The sequence below is a fragment of the Mauremys mutica genome, chromosome 1, assembly GCF_020497125.1.
Source record: "Mauremys mutica isolate MM-2020 ecotype Southern chromosome 1, ASM2049712v1, whole genome shotgun sequence".
NCBI classification, from domain to species: domain Eukaryota; kingdom Metazoa; phylum Chordata; order Testudines; family Geoemydidae; genus Mauremys; species Mauremys mutica.
Window position 1 is genome coordinate 192,048,357 of NC_059072.1, and position 12,931 is coordinate 192,061,287.

At 47.6% G+C, this 12,931-nt stretch overlaps 1 long non-coding RNA gene across 1 annotated transcript in view; it reads left to right on the plus strand.

The window, feature by feature from the left end:
- The first annotated feature begins 634 nt into the window (after window positions 1–634).
- LOC123345588 overlaps window positions 635–12,931 on the plus strand; it is a 36,899-nt gene continuing 24,602 nt past the window's right edge. Inside the window, exons 1-2 of the long non-coding RNA XR_006572825.1 lie at window positions 635–776; window positions 2,206–2,440. This is a non-coding gene — a long non-coding RNA (uncharacterized LOC123345588). The remainder of the gene's footprint in view (window positions 777–2,205; window positions 2,441–12,931) is intronic.

The following is a 12,931-nucleotide window of genomic DNA, read 5'->3' on the forward strand; positions in this document are numbered from 1 at the left end:
TGAGTGCACTAACTCCCTTGTGCTATTAGGAGACAGTGTGACACTGTGCGGAGCAAGTGAATATAGGGGAGGATAGGGAGAGAAGATGAAAAATTCTGTGAAGGGCAATGAGGACATTGGGAGTGAATCTGGGGGCAGAGGAATTTCCGGAAGGTAGCAGGAAGTATAATAAAGGGTTTTCCCCAGTGTTTTTTTGCTTCCATAGCCATCACTTATGTCTTGTCTGTGTTTAGCTTCAGGAAACTTTCCTTCAGGTGCTGATCTTGGCTCAGTTCCCTACTCTGCCAAAGATTTCATGTGTGACCTTGGTTTAGTCACTTACTTTCTCTGTGCCTCAGTTCTCCATCTGTAAAAGGAATAATAGTAGATCCATGTCTTACAGTGGTGTCGTGAGGATACATATAAGTACTGAGAAGAATAGAGGTAAGTTTGATCCTGAGTATTATAAACTGAGGTAAAACAGGTTTTTTAATTTAATTCATATGTTTTAATTGGGGGGAGAATGTGCATAAGTGCAGTCTTAGGTGCTTTCTGGCACAAAATGGCTGCCCGGACTTTTCTTTGCCTAGTTACCTATTTATCCAATACTGGGTAATCAGGATTATTTTTGCTCTGTTTTGTATTCTAGGGGATGGTGTGAGTAGCTGAAAGTCTCCTCCTAGATGTTCCTTCAGTCTCCTAAAGATAATGTCCTCAGAGGCTGCTGGGGGAAGGGAGGAAAATGCAGCTGCAATGAAGGGGTTCCAGTCTTGTAAGGCTGGTGCTCTCAGCATCAGGTACTCCTGAGCACTAGATCCACTCTTTTGCCTGGGATAGCTCTGCTCCTGCACTGAATTTTAACTAAAACAGAGGATGATTTGATGGAATGTTTTACATGGAATGTTTTTATTTTTTCAGTAGTATTTAGCTTTGTCAAGGCCAAAGCTTTAGAGAGCAATTTTCTCCAATATCACACAGATTAGGAACGTCTCTGTGTGATTTAAAAGTTGCAACTTGGGAGAACATGCAGCTATTATGTTGACATCAAAGCTTAGAACAAACACTTCAAAGATATGTAAAAATGAGTCCAGATACGAGAGTATTAGATGATATTAAACTTGATCTGTGCTTGTCTGATCACATACTGGTAGGCAACAGAGATTTGCACATGAAGTAACACCTGCTCCATCTCCACCCACAAGCTATGAATTAAATATTGTTCCTTACCCCTGAGCAGATTGACAGGGAGAGCATTTAAGAAAAAAGAACTGAAAATATGTTGAACAAGTTTCGCAGACAGTTTTACTGATTTTTCCTCCCCCCGCCCTGTTATTAAATGTACTAGGTTGACATCTCTTTCTCCTTACTGGAGATTTTCAAAGGCCACCATAGCAGAATACATAAGAAAATGTATTATGTGTGTATGTCTGTCCAATATCAGACAGGGGTCCTCTCCCCTTCAGGCAGTGGAGTCTAATGGACAGAGCACTTGACAGGGAGTCAGGAGCCTCTGGTGCTATTCCGAACTCTGCCACTGATTTGCTGTATGATCTTGGGCAAATCCCTTCATCTCTTTGTGCCTTTTCTTCCTTTCACATGCTGTCTGTCTTGTCTGTTTATATTGTAAGTTTTTATGGGCCAGAGCTTGTGTCTCATGTTTGTACAGAAACTTGCACAATGGGGTCCCAGCCTTGGTTGGGGCAGTTAGGCAGCACTGCAAAATGAGTGATAAATAAGATGCTGCTCTGGGACTCAGAAGAGCTGAGTCTCAATTCCTGACTCAGCCGTAGCCTTATTGCATGACCTTAAGTAAGTCATGCAGGGCCAAATTATCCACTGCTATTCTAATGCAAACAATAAGTAATAACTGTAAACAAAGCCAAGAAAATGTGGACTCTCAGAGCTGTGATTATCTAAAATGACCTTTTAAATCTTTGAGCACAGAGGGCATGATTTGTAAGATGGCCTCACGTGCAGTGACTGGTTGAGTGCTATTGTATCCTTTGTCTTGGTGGAAGCAGATCCATTCAGCAGAGATGTTCCTCTCTAAGCAGTAAAGTATTGACAACTTCTGTTTCTTAAGGAACAACTTTATTTATTATTTCCTTGTCAAGGGATTTTTTTTCTTTTGTTACAGTTAGAGACTCTGACAGAGTATGACTGTCTTGGTGCAAAATCTATCTGGATTTGCTTAATCACAAATACATTCTTCTGTTCTCACAATAGGACTTAAGTGCTAAAGAGAGAAACGGGTGTTGTACTCGCCCTCTGAACAGAAGAGAATTTCACCTTTTGTGATTCTGGCAAGACTACTCCTGGAATTCTGTGTTTATTTCATGACTACCACCTTACCAGAAAGGTGGAGAGAAGATGGAGGGAGTACAGGAAAGGGCATCAAATAGTCCTTTGATGACTGGACGGACTGAGTTATGACGAAAAGCCTGAAAGGAATAGGTCCAATGTAAGTAACTGATAATTCAGGAAGGCTCTGATATTTGTCTATAAATATTAGGTCATTAATAACTATCAAGAATGGGTAGGAAGAGTTGGGGGAGGGAAATGGAACTATTACGAATTATAGGAAGTGCTGGAAGCTCCAGTATTCATCACACTTTTTAAAAAGAAAGCTTCTAAAGAGTACTAGAAATTATATTGTAAGGGACAGTCTAGCGCTGGCAAACACATAGTTCTAAGTGACTTGGGGCTTGATCCTGCAGTATTGGCTTCCATGGGAGTATGATAGTCAACCTTTCCTATTTTCTGTAATTATTGTTTAAGATAAACTGGGAACTGAGACTTCCCCACTAGCAAAATACTAAAGTCTCACTTATTTATTCAGCAGAGGTTGCAAAACAGTAACTTTCAGAAGAGAGGGGAGAAAAAGTAAACAGCTGTGCAACCATCAAGTGTTAAGGCATAGCTGTTATCAAAGTAACAGTTCGTTAAGTTTAAATACGGTATATACTCTTTTGGGTGGGCTGTACCAGTGTCAGCAGTTAAAAGTAAGATTTGTGCAAAAGAAAATAATATGTGCTGGATAGATGACAACAAGAAATACAAATATAAAACAGTGCTATGTGGGAATTTCTCATACAACAGGAATATTGAATGTTCACATTTAGTAATTTAAGGTGAAGGAGGCACTTGATCTCACAAAAGCAGTACAAAACTAGCTGAAGATGCAAGATGAATTTGGGATGGAATTTTCAAAAACATTAGTCATCGGTCAAATTTTGCTCCCAGTGAAGTCATTGGGAATTGCAACATTGACTTTAATGTAAGTTGAGTTAGGCTCATGCTGAGCATTTTTGAAAACCCCATGCTTAAAATTAAACAGTCTTTATCCTTTGAAGTAAGAAAATACCCATAAACACTTCAGTTTCCTTATGAAAAAAAATAGTTTGGAATGAGGAAACAAAATTTTTGAACCATGAATATGTGTTATCTCATCTTATACCATTCTTCAGCTCTTTAATTGGGGTCTTATCCTGCACCCACTAAAGTCAGTGGAAAAGCTCCGATTTAGTTTAATGGTGTAAGATCAGGTCCTAGTATTTTTTTTCTGAGACAGAGCTCAATTCTGTGAACACTTATGCACACAGGTTACCTAATTCATGAAAATAAAATTACTTACATGCATAAGTAGTTGCAGGATTGGAGTCTTGGGTTGTAAGTTCCTGGCTGATAGGTTCCTGGTCATTAGAGATGGTTGGGAATGTGTTTGCAAAGGGAAGGTCTACACAGCATTTTGGAGATTTCACAAGCAAGCCTCCCAACCTGGGTCATTAGACTTGGGTTAGTGAGTCTCACGCTAGCACTCTAAATAGCTATGTTAATAGCGCTTTGAAGTGTGGTTTGTGCTCTGAAGCCTAGGGAGGGGAAAGGATGGGTCAGTCTTTGCATGCCCAACTCTACTGGCCATTTTTTTTTCTTAAGTACTGTTACTATTTATAACGCTACATTGACATAGAGAAAGTTGAGGAGTTTTTTTTAATATCCTGCAAAGGTGGAGGAATTAAACATTTGATTAGATGTGTTTTCTCCAGCACAAAGCATGTTGTTGGTGCTTCACAACCTAAACAGGCATTACAAATAGTTGTTTTTTGACAGCCAACCTTTTCAATTATTTTGTTACAACAACCCTATTCCCTACAGCAGTGGTTCTCAAACTTGGGCCACCGCTTGTTCAGGGAAAGTCCCTGGTGGGCCAGGCCACTTTGTTTACCTGCTGTGTCTGCAGGTTTGGCCGATCGCGGCTCCCACTGGCCACGGTTCACTGCTCCAGGCCAATGGGGGCTGCGGGAAGGGTGGCCAGCACGTCCCTGGGACCGTGATGCTTCCCGCAGCTCCTATTGGCCTGGAGTGGCAAACTGCGGCCAGTGGGAGCAGCGATCAGCCAAACATGCGGACGTGGCAGGTAAACAAACCGGCCCGGCCCACCAGGGGCTTTCCCTGAACAAGCAGCAGCCCAAGTTTGAGAACCACTGCCCGACAGTGTATTGGCTTTTCTATGGCATTCATCACCATCCTGTCTCAGGCCCTCTCAGATATTAACAAATTTATATTCAAAACTCTCATCTGAAGGAGAGAAGTAATATTAATTTAATAGATGGAGAAATGAGGCACACAAGGTGAAATTCAGCACTAGTTTTATGTAAGTTCACACAGGAAGTGGGTGGCAGAATAATGAAGATGATTTGGATATGCTGTGTTGTAGTGCAGTGCCTTAATCATAAGACCATCTTTCCACCAGACTAGTAAGAGATGCAGATTGGTGAATCTGTGGAAAATTTTCAAGTTTGTAAGATTAATAAAAACAGTGAAATATGTTCTACCTCTCCATATGAATTTTGCTAAATACAAAAGAACCTTGAGCTCCCCATTTGTCTGTCTGTATCTGCCTGTTGTCTCTTGACTTATACTTAGATTGCAAACTCATTGGGGTGAGAACCCTCTTTTTTGTTCTGTGTTTGTGTAGCACCTAGCGCACTGGAGTCTTTCTATGACTGGGGCTCTTAGGTATTAATAAAAATAACTCCCCCAACCTCCAAAAATACAACAGCCTATCCCTTCCCCCACACAATGCTCTCTTTACCATTATAAGGGTGAAAAAAAATTGTGAAAGCAATGAAGAAGGCAAATTGATTATTTGCCCATTGCACATCAAGTCATTACGTTTCTGCTCAGAACTCTGTTCACTGGCAGCAACAGCAAAAAGTTCACCTTATACCCAGTTTGCCAAGCCTTGAACTGAAAAATGGTAACTTGTCACTTCACAGAGCTCTAATGATCACTGATATTCATCAGTATTGATCAATCAAGTAGCTTTGGTTTTGCATTATCAAATTAAATGTGATACATTTTATGTACTGTATGTCCTTTCTGCAGACCAGTGTCTTCCACAGTTCTGGACATCTGAGCTGGTCTCCTCTCTCTGCCAATTAGGGAGGCAGATCATTGTTTGGCTCCACATGGTCCGGCCACACACCCCTCTGGTGCCAAATTGTCTGCCTTAGCAGAAAGTGATGGTTTCTTTTGCTCTTGCCATCACTCCTATTTTAATTTTTCTGCCTAAATTTTTTGGGCAGTGGGAGCAGTATTCTCCATCCTAGGCGTTCCTCCCCCTCCTTGGGTCAGTTAATCTCTTGTGGGTTTAACCCTCCCTGAGCCTCCATTTCAGTGTCTCCCTGCCAATTTCTCTGTCCCATACCGGCATGGAAGAGCAGCCAAGAATGCACAGACTCAAATCCAAGTGGTGCTGTATATGTGAGGCAGCCTTTCCAAGCTTGGCAGACAGCAAATTGTGACCAGCCTGCACCCAGACTTCCATCTCTAACTCCATTAGATACTGGGGCCATGAGTGAAACAGGCATGTAGGGTTCCCAGCCCACCAAGGCAACCATGACTCCAACAGGGGTGAAATTGATGAGAAACCCCAGTCCAGAGCATGGAGAGGCTCCAGAAGTGAGGAGGACCCTGATCTTTTGATTTGGGGGTAAATACCAGGGGATCCCTGCAGAGCAAAGAGGAGAGGCTTGCAAGGCCACAAGTCCCCCTCCCCATCTTAAAGTGGGTCCTCAGAATCCTGGAGAAAGAGACAGGGCTTCTGTGCAGCCCCACCTCCTTCTCAAACCAACCAAGAGGGCTGTGATGAGTTCCCCCCACCTCAGAGCAGGGAATGGAAACCAGTGGGGCAGGATTCTGAGACAGACCTCTAGAGAGGGCTACAGGTCCTAAGGAAAGCAAGCCACAAAAGGCTTTGCTTAAGGCCTGGTCCACACTAGGACTTTAATTCGAATTTAGCAGCGTTAATTCGAATTAACCGCGCACCCGTCCACACCAAGAAGCCATTTAATTCGACATAGAGGGCTCTTTAGTTCGAATTCTGTACTCCTCCCCGACGAGGGGAGTAGCGCTAAATTCGACATGGCTATGTCGAATTAGGCTAGGTGTGGATGCAAATCGAACTTAGTAGCTCCGGGAGCTATCCCACAGTGCACCACTCTGTTGACGCTCTGGACAGCAGTCCGAGCTTGGATGCTCTGACCAGCCACACAGGAAACGACCCGGGAAAATTTGAATTCCTTTTCCTGTCTGGGCACTTTGAATCTCATGTCCTGGTTGGACATCGGGGCGAGCTCAGCAGCACCGGCAATGATGCAGAGCTCTCCAGCAGAGGAGTCCAGGCAATCCCAGAATAGAAAGAGGTCCCCAGCATGGACTGACCGGGAAGTCTTGGATCTGATCGCTGTGTGGGGCGATGAGTCTGTGCTTTCGGAGCTGCGCTCCAACAAACGGAATGCGAAGACCTACGAGAAGGTCTCCAAAGCCATGAAAGACAGAGGATATAGCCGGGATGCAATGCAGTGCTGCGTGAAAATCAAGGAGCTGAGACAAGGCTACCATAAAATCAAAGCGGCAAACAGACGCTCCGGAGCCCAGCCCCAGACATGCCGCTTCTACGAGGCACTGCATGCCATTCTCGGTGCGTCTGCCACCACTGCCCCACCAGTGTGCGTGGACTCTGATGAAGGGATAGTGTCAACGGCCAGTTCCTCGTCGATGTTCGCAGATGGGGAAGATGAGGAAGGAGATGAGGAGGGGGAGGCAGTCGACAGCGCTTACAACGCTGATTTCCCCGACAGCCAGGATCTCTTCATCACCCTCACTGAGATCCCCTACCAACCCTCTGCAGCCGTTACCACAGACCCTGAATCAGGAGAAGGATCAGTGGGTAAGTGCTTTAAACATGTTAACATTTATTTCTTAAAAGAACAGGAAAATAGACTAGGCGAACAGAAGGTCTGTATACAGGGGAATGGAACAGGCATCTTCCGCAGAGATCTCCAGGAAGCTCTCCTGAAGGTAGTCGAAATGCCTATGGAGGAGGTTCCTGGGGAGAGCTGGCTTATTGGGTGCTCCGAGGTAGCACACTTTTCCGCGCCACGCTCTCAGCTGGTACTCCGGGACCAGTGCCTTGACGAGCATCGCAGCATAGGGCCCTGGCTTGTGCTGGCTTTCATTCAGCATGCGCTCTCTCTCTCTCTGTGACACCCTCCTCAGTGTGATCTCGCGCGCAGACTCCTGCATGTAAGTAGAGTAATTTGTGTACTATTAGTATTGGTAGTGCTTCACTGTTCCTTAGAACAACAAGAAGCGTCACTTTAGAGCCACGTGCTGGAGGCTACAGAGTGGCAGCATACAGGGATCTTTTGCAAGGGAAAACCGCGAGGGGGTGGAACAGGGGCAGAATTTATGCTTTCAGGATTGCCTGCAGCAAGAGGACAGAGCTGGACATTGACTTTTAAGCAGCCAAAAGCCTTTGGCTTACCATGCCTGGCTGCTCCACGGATTCAGCTTTCCTGCCCCGCTTGTCTGGTCTGCAGTGCAATACCCCAGGCAATGAAAGCGAATGCAGAGAAATCGAACTTTCCCTGAGTGAGTGCTCAGGAGATAGGTGCCGTCCATGGTCTGGTTCACAGACAATGAGTAGACTATGTTTCATTTTTGAGAAAATGTATCTTTGTAAGCAATTCACTCCCTTTTCCCCATCACACAGCTTCAACAGTATCCCGACCTGCTCCACCATGCCCCTCACAGAGGCTGGCGCAGATTAGGCGGTGTAAGAAAAGAACACGGGACGAGATGTTTGCTGAACTTATGGGCTGCTCCAGAGCAGAGGCGGACCAGCAGAGCCAGTGGAGGGAGAACCTCACACAGCAGCAGCGCTCACAAAGCGAACGGGAGGACAGATGGCATCAGGAGGACCAGCAGGCAACTCAAACGCTGCTTGGACTACTGAGGGAGCAAACGGACACGCTCAGGCGCCTTGTCGATGTTCTGCAGGACCGCAGGCAGGAGGACAGAGCCCCCCTGCAGTGTGTCTGCAACCGCCCTCCCCCGCCACACACTCCAATACCCACCTCACCCAGAATAACAAGAAGGAGGGGCACCAAGGGCCGTGAAAACTGTCACTGCACCACACCGGACTGCTAAATTACCCAAAAGTTCTCAGTCCCTAGATTTTGAAAAGTTCTTACCTTTACTGTGTTGTCGAGTATTAAAAGTAGTTTGCTGTTAATTACTGTTTCTGTCATGTTTGTTTGCTGAAGAATTTCTGTGAAGGGGGGAGAGGGGTTTGGTAATTGCATAGGACATTCACCATGAACAGGGTACAGACATGGGGGCAGGATCAACAGCAGGTTACTCACTGAGTGCAGTCACTAGGCACCCTGGTCAGTCTGTGAGGTGTTTTTAATGTTCTGTTCATAGGCGGCAGGTGCCCTGCTCCAGGTATACTTGGAGGTGGGTCTCTCCCCCGGCCCTGCCTGGATCGGGCCCTGGCCCACACGGGTCTCCCCCCGCCCCGTCAATTCCCTGCCTGGAGCAGGTCCCAGCGCCCACCTGCCACCCCTCCCCCGGCGTGTCGTCTCCCCCCCCCCCCCGTTCTGTGTCCCTACCTGACAGTAGAGCGGCTACCGGCAGAAATGCTGTCTGCTGCCCCAGGGTCCTAGCGCCTGCCATCCACAAATGACAAGGCAGGTTGCCCTCACCCTGCCCTTCTACCGTAGCCCTGAGCCTCTACAATGCCCCAAACCCTCAGCCCCAGCCACAGCACGCAACCCCCTACGCCTCCTCCCCCTTCCCACACACCCCTCACCCCTTCCTACGCCCCCACCCCCAGCCCAGAGGCTGCACCCAAACTCCGTCCCAAAGCCTACACCCCTCACCCCTTCCTGCACACCCACCTGTAACCGTCTTCCCCGTAGGAGCAGTAGCCTATCATTCCTAGAGTCTAGAAGCGGTCTCTACATCACTGCACACCCTACCCACCACAGTCCGCGTCCCTGTTTCAACCCTTTAATGCGAAATCATTATTAAAGAAAAGGTTTTTAAATAACAATGCTCCATTACCTTTATTTTTACACGTGTGTTGGAAGTGGGCAAACGGGGTGAACGGGGTATGAAACTGCAGAGGAGAGTCAGCAGTAACTGGGTAAAGAAACAGGGGCAGGTTCAGCTTCTCTGTAAAGCAACTGGACAGTCATAGGTTACGCTGCTCTCCGAGGAACCTAGCTTTCAAAGCCTCCCGGATGCACAGCACTTCCCGCTGGGATCTTCTAATGGCACGGATGTCTGGCTGAGCGTAATCAGCAGCCAGGTGATTTGCCTCAACCTCCCATCCCGCCATAAAGGTCTCCCCCTTGCTCTCACAGAGATTGTGGAGCACACAGCAAGTTGCAATAACAATGGGGATATTGTTTTCGCTGAGATCCGAGCGAGTCAGTAAGCTCCGCCATCTCCCCTTGAGACGTCCGAAAGCACACTCCACCACCATTCTGCACTTGCTCAGCCGGTAGTTGAAGAGTTCCTTCTCACTGTCCAAGGCGCCTGTATAGGGCTTCATGAGCCAGGGCATTAGCGGGTAGGCTGGGTCCCCGAGGATCACTGTAGGCATCTGCACATCCCCAACAGTTATTTTGTGGTCCGGGAAGAAACTACCTGCCTGGAGGCGTTTAAACAGACCAGAGTTCCTGAACACACGCGCGTCATGAACCTTGCCCGGCCACCCGACGTTGATGTTGGTAAAGCATCCCCTATGGTCCACCAGTGCTTGCAGCACCATTGAAAAGTAGCCCTTTCGGTTAATGTACTAGCTGGCCTGGTGGTCCGGTCCCAGGATAGGGATGTGAGTCCCATCTATAGCCCCACCGCAGTTTGGGAATCCCATCACGGCGAAGCCAGCTGTGACGACCTGGACGTTTCCCAGGGTCACTACCTTCGAGAGCAGGAGTTCAACGATTGCGTTGGCTACTTGCATCACAGCAACCCCCACGGTAGATTTGCCCTCGCCAAAGTGGTTCGCTACTGACCGGTAGCTGTCTGGCGTGGCAAGTTTCCAGAGGGTTATGGCCACTCGCTTCTGCACAGTCAGGGCTGCTCGCATTCGGGTGTCCTTGCGCTTCAGGGCAGGACAGCAAGTCACAGAGTTCAAGGAAAGTACCCTTACGCATCCTGAAGTTTCGCAGCCACTGTGATTCATCCCAGACCTGCAGCACTATGCGGTCCCACCGGTCCGTGCTTGTTTCCCGGGCCCAGAATCGCCGTCCCATAGCATGAACATGACCCAGTGCCACCATGATCTCCACGGCGCGGCGTCCCGTGCTTTCTGAGAGGTCTGTGCCAGTCTGAGACTTCATGTCCTCACCGCGCTGCCGTTGCCTCCTCGCCCGATTTCTCAGCATCTGACTGTTGAAGAGGTGTACAATAAGGTGCGAGGAGTTGACAACGGCCATAAGTGCAGCGATGATCGCAGCGGGCTCCATGATCGCAGTGGAGTGCTGTGGCGTCCGCGCTGTCACTTATAACAGGAAAAGTGCACGAACTGATTTCCCGCCGGCGGGAGTGACGGTTGAATGCTGACAGTTACCAAGGACCTCCCTCGACACAGTTTTCCCCCCAGCAGGCATTGGGGGCTATACCCAGAATTCCAATGGGCAGCGGGGAGTGCGGGGACTGTGGGATAGCTTCCCACAGTGCACTGCTTCCAAAGTCGACGCTTGCCCCGTTAATGTGGACTCACAAAGTTGAATTAGTGTCCTTAGTGTGGACACACAAATTCGACTTCGTAAGGTCGATTCCACAAATTCGACTTAAGTTGATTCGAAATAGTCTTGTAGTGTAGACATACCCTAAGTTTCAGCAAAGCTTCCATACTCTCAAATTGTATTACAAAGGTTAAGAAATCTAAAAAGGGTAAAAAAGAGGCAGGGGGTAGGGAGAGGAAGAAGCAAAAAATAATCCAGGAGATATGACTCTTCCTTTCCCTCCTCCACTCAGGAAGATGATCTGTCTAGCTCTGTAACCTGAGCAGGCTCCTGTGAGTAAACCTCAAAGTAAATTTCTTCCCTCAAAAGCCTCCCCTGAGGCTGCAATACATCTTCACTCCTCCATTGAGGGTGTAATTAGGGATGAATGGAACAAGCCTGATAAAGCTAAGCATATTAACCAGTGCAACCTCAGGCTCCGTAACATTCAAGAACCAAAAGGCTCTATTGCTGAGATACCATAGGTTGGTGCCACTATAGCGTCCCTCACCAGAGATACAGTTATTTCCTCAGAAGGAGAGTTCAATCCTGAGGAACACACGGAAAGATGGAGGATGCTCTCAGAGAGGAATTTGAAGCCTGCTCTGTCACCCTCAGAGTGTCCTGGCAGCTTCCTTTGCTATGCTTTGCAGGGGCATCTCTTTCCTACTGGAGAATCTCCAAGTCCTTAGGGACTGATATAACCCTGATTTCGGCTCCACTTTGAAGAGGGTCTACCTAGCCAACAGCATTTGTAACTGATGCCTCAGTGGATGCAATGAAGTTCCCAGCCCAATGTCCCCTTCTCAGCCCCAGAATCCACTTTATGTAAAAGATTGGATAGGCCTCCATCCAGAGCTGAAGATAGGGGATAGGTTTTCCCATGTCCTAAAGAAATGGTTTCATTAACCACAGACAAGTGGTTCAGTGAAATAGTGAGCCAGGGATACTCCCTAGAGCTGAGGGCTCCACCCCATCCTTTTTTCATCCAGTCATCCAGCTCCAATGACTGCATAAAACATAATCTGATCCAAAAATGAAAAAAATCTCTCATTCAGGATATGGGTGTGATAGAAAGTGTTCCCTCAGTAGAAAGAGTAGAATTTAGAGAACCTATATTCTTCATTGTACAGAAGCACAATGGAAGTGGGGAATCAGAGCCATTCTCAACCACAAAAGGCTCAACAACTGGATGAAGAAAACAAAGTTTCAGATGGCGTCCCTGGCCTCCATGGTGTCATTCCTGTCCCAGGGGGACTTGTGACTTTAGTAGATCTAGAGCAGGGATCGGCAACCTCTGGCACGTGGCTCACCAGGGTAAGCACCCTGGCAGGCCGGGCCAGTTTGTTTACCTGCTGTGTCGGCAGGTTCATCTGACCGTGGCTCCCACTGGCTGCAGTTCACCATCCTAGGCCAATGGGGGTGGCGGGAAGCAGTGGTCAGCACATTTCTCAACGCGCTCTGTTTCCCGCCGCCCCCATTGGCCTGGGACGGCGAACTTTAGCCAGTGGGAGCCGCGGTCGGCCGAACCTGCCTACACAGCAGGTAAACAAACTGGCCCGGCCTGCCAGGGTGCTTACCCTGGTGAGCCACATGCCAGAGGTTGCCGATCCCTGATCTAGAGGCTGCCTACCCATCTGTCTTCCAGATCCCCCACAACCAACTCTAGCCTGGAGGGCTGGAGAGTTTACCTGGAGACCCAAAAAGCCCAGGGACTCTGGAGAAAGGAGAAGAAGGCTCACTGCATAAACCACCTAGAGCTGAGAGCAGTGAAGCTAGCTCTGAGAAGGTTCTAGACTACTGTAAGGCATGTCTTGTTTCAATCAAATAATACAACGCAACTATGTTTGTATATTTAAACAACC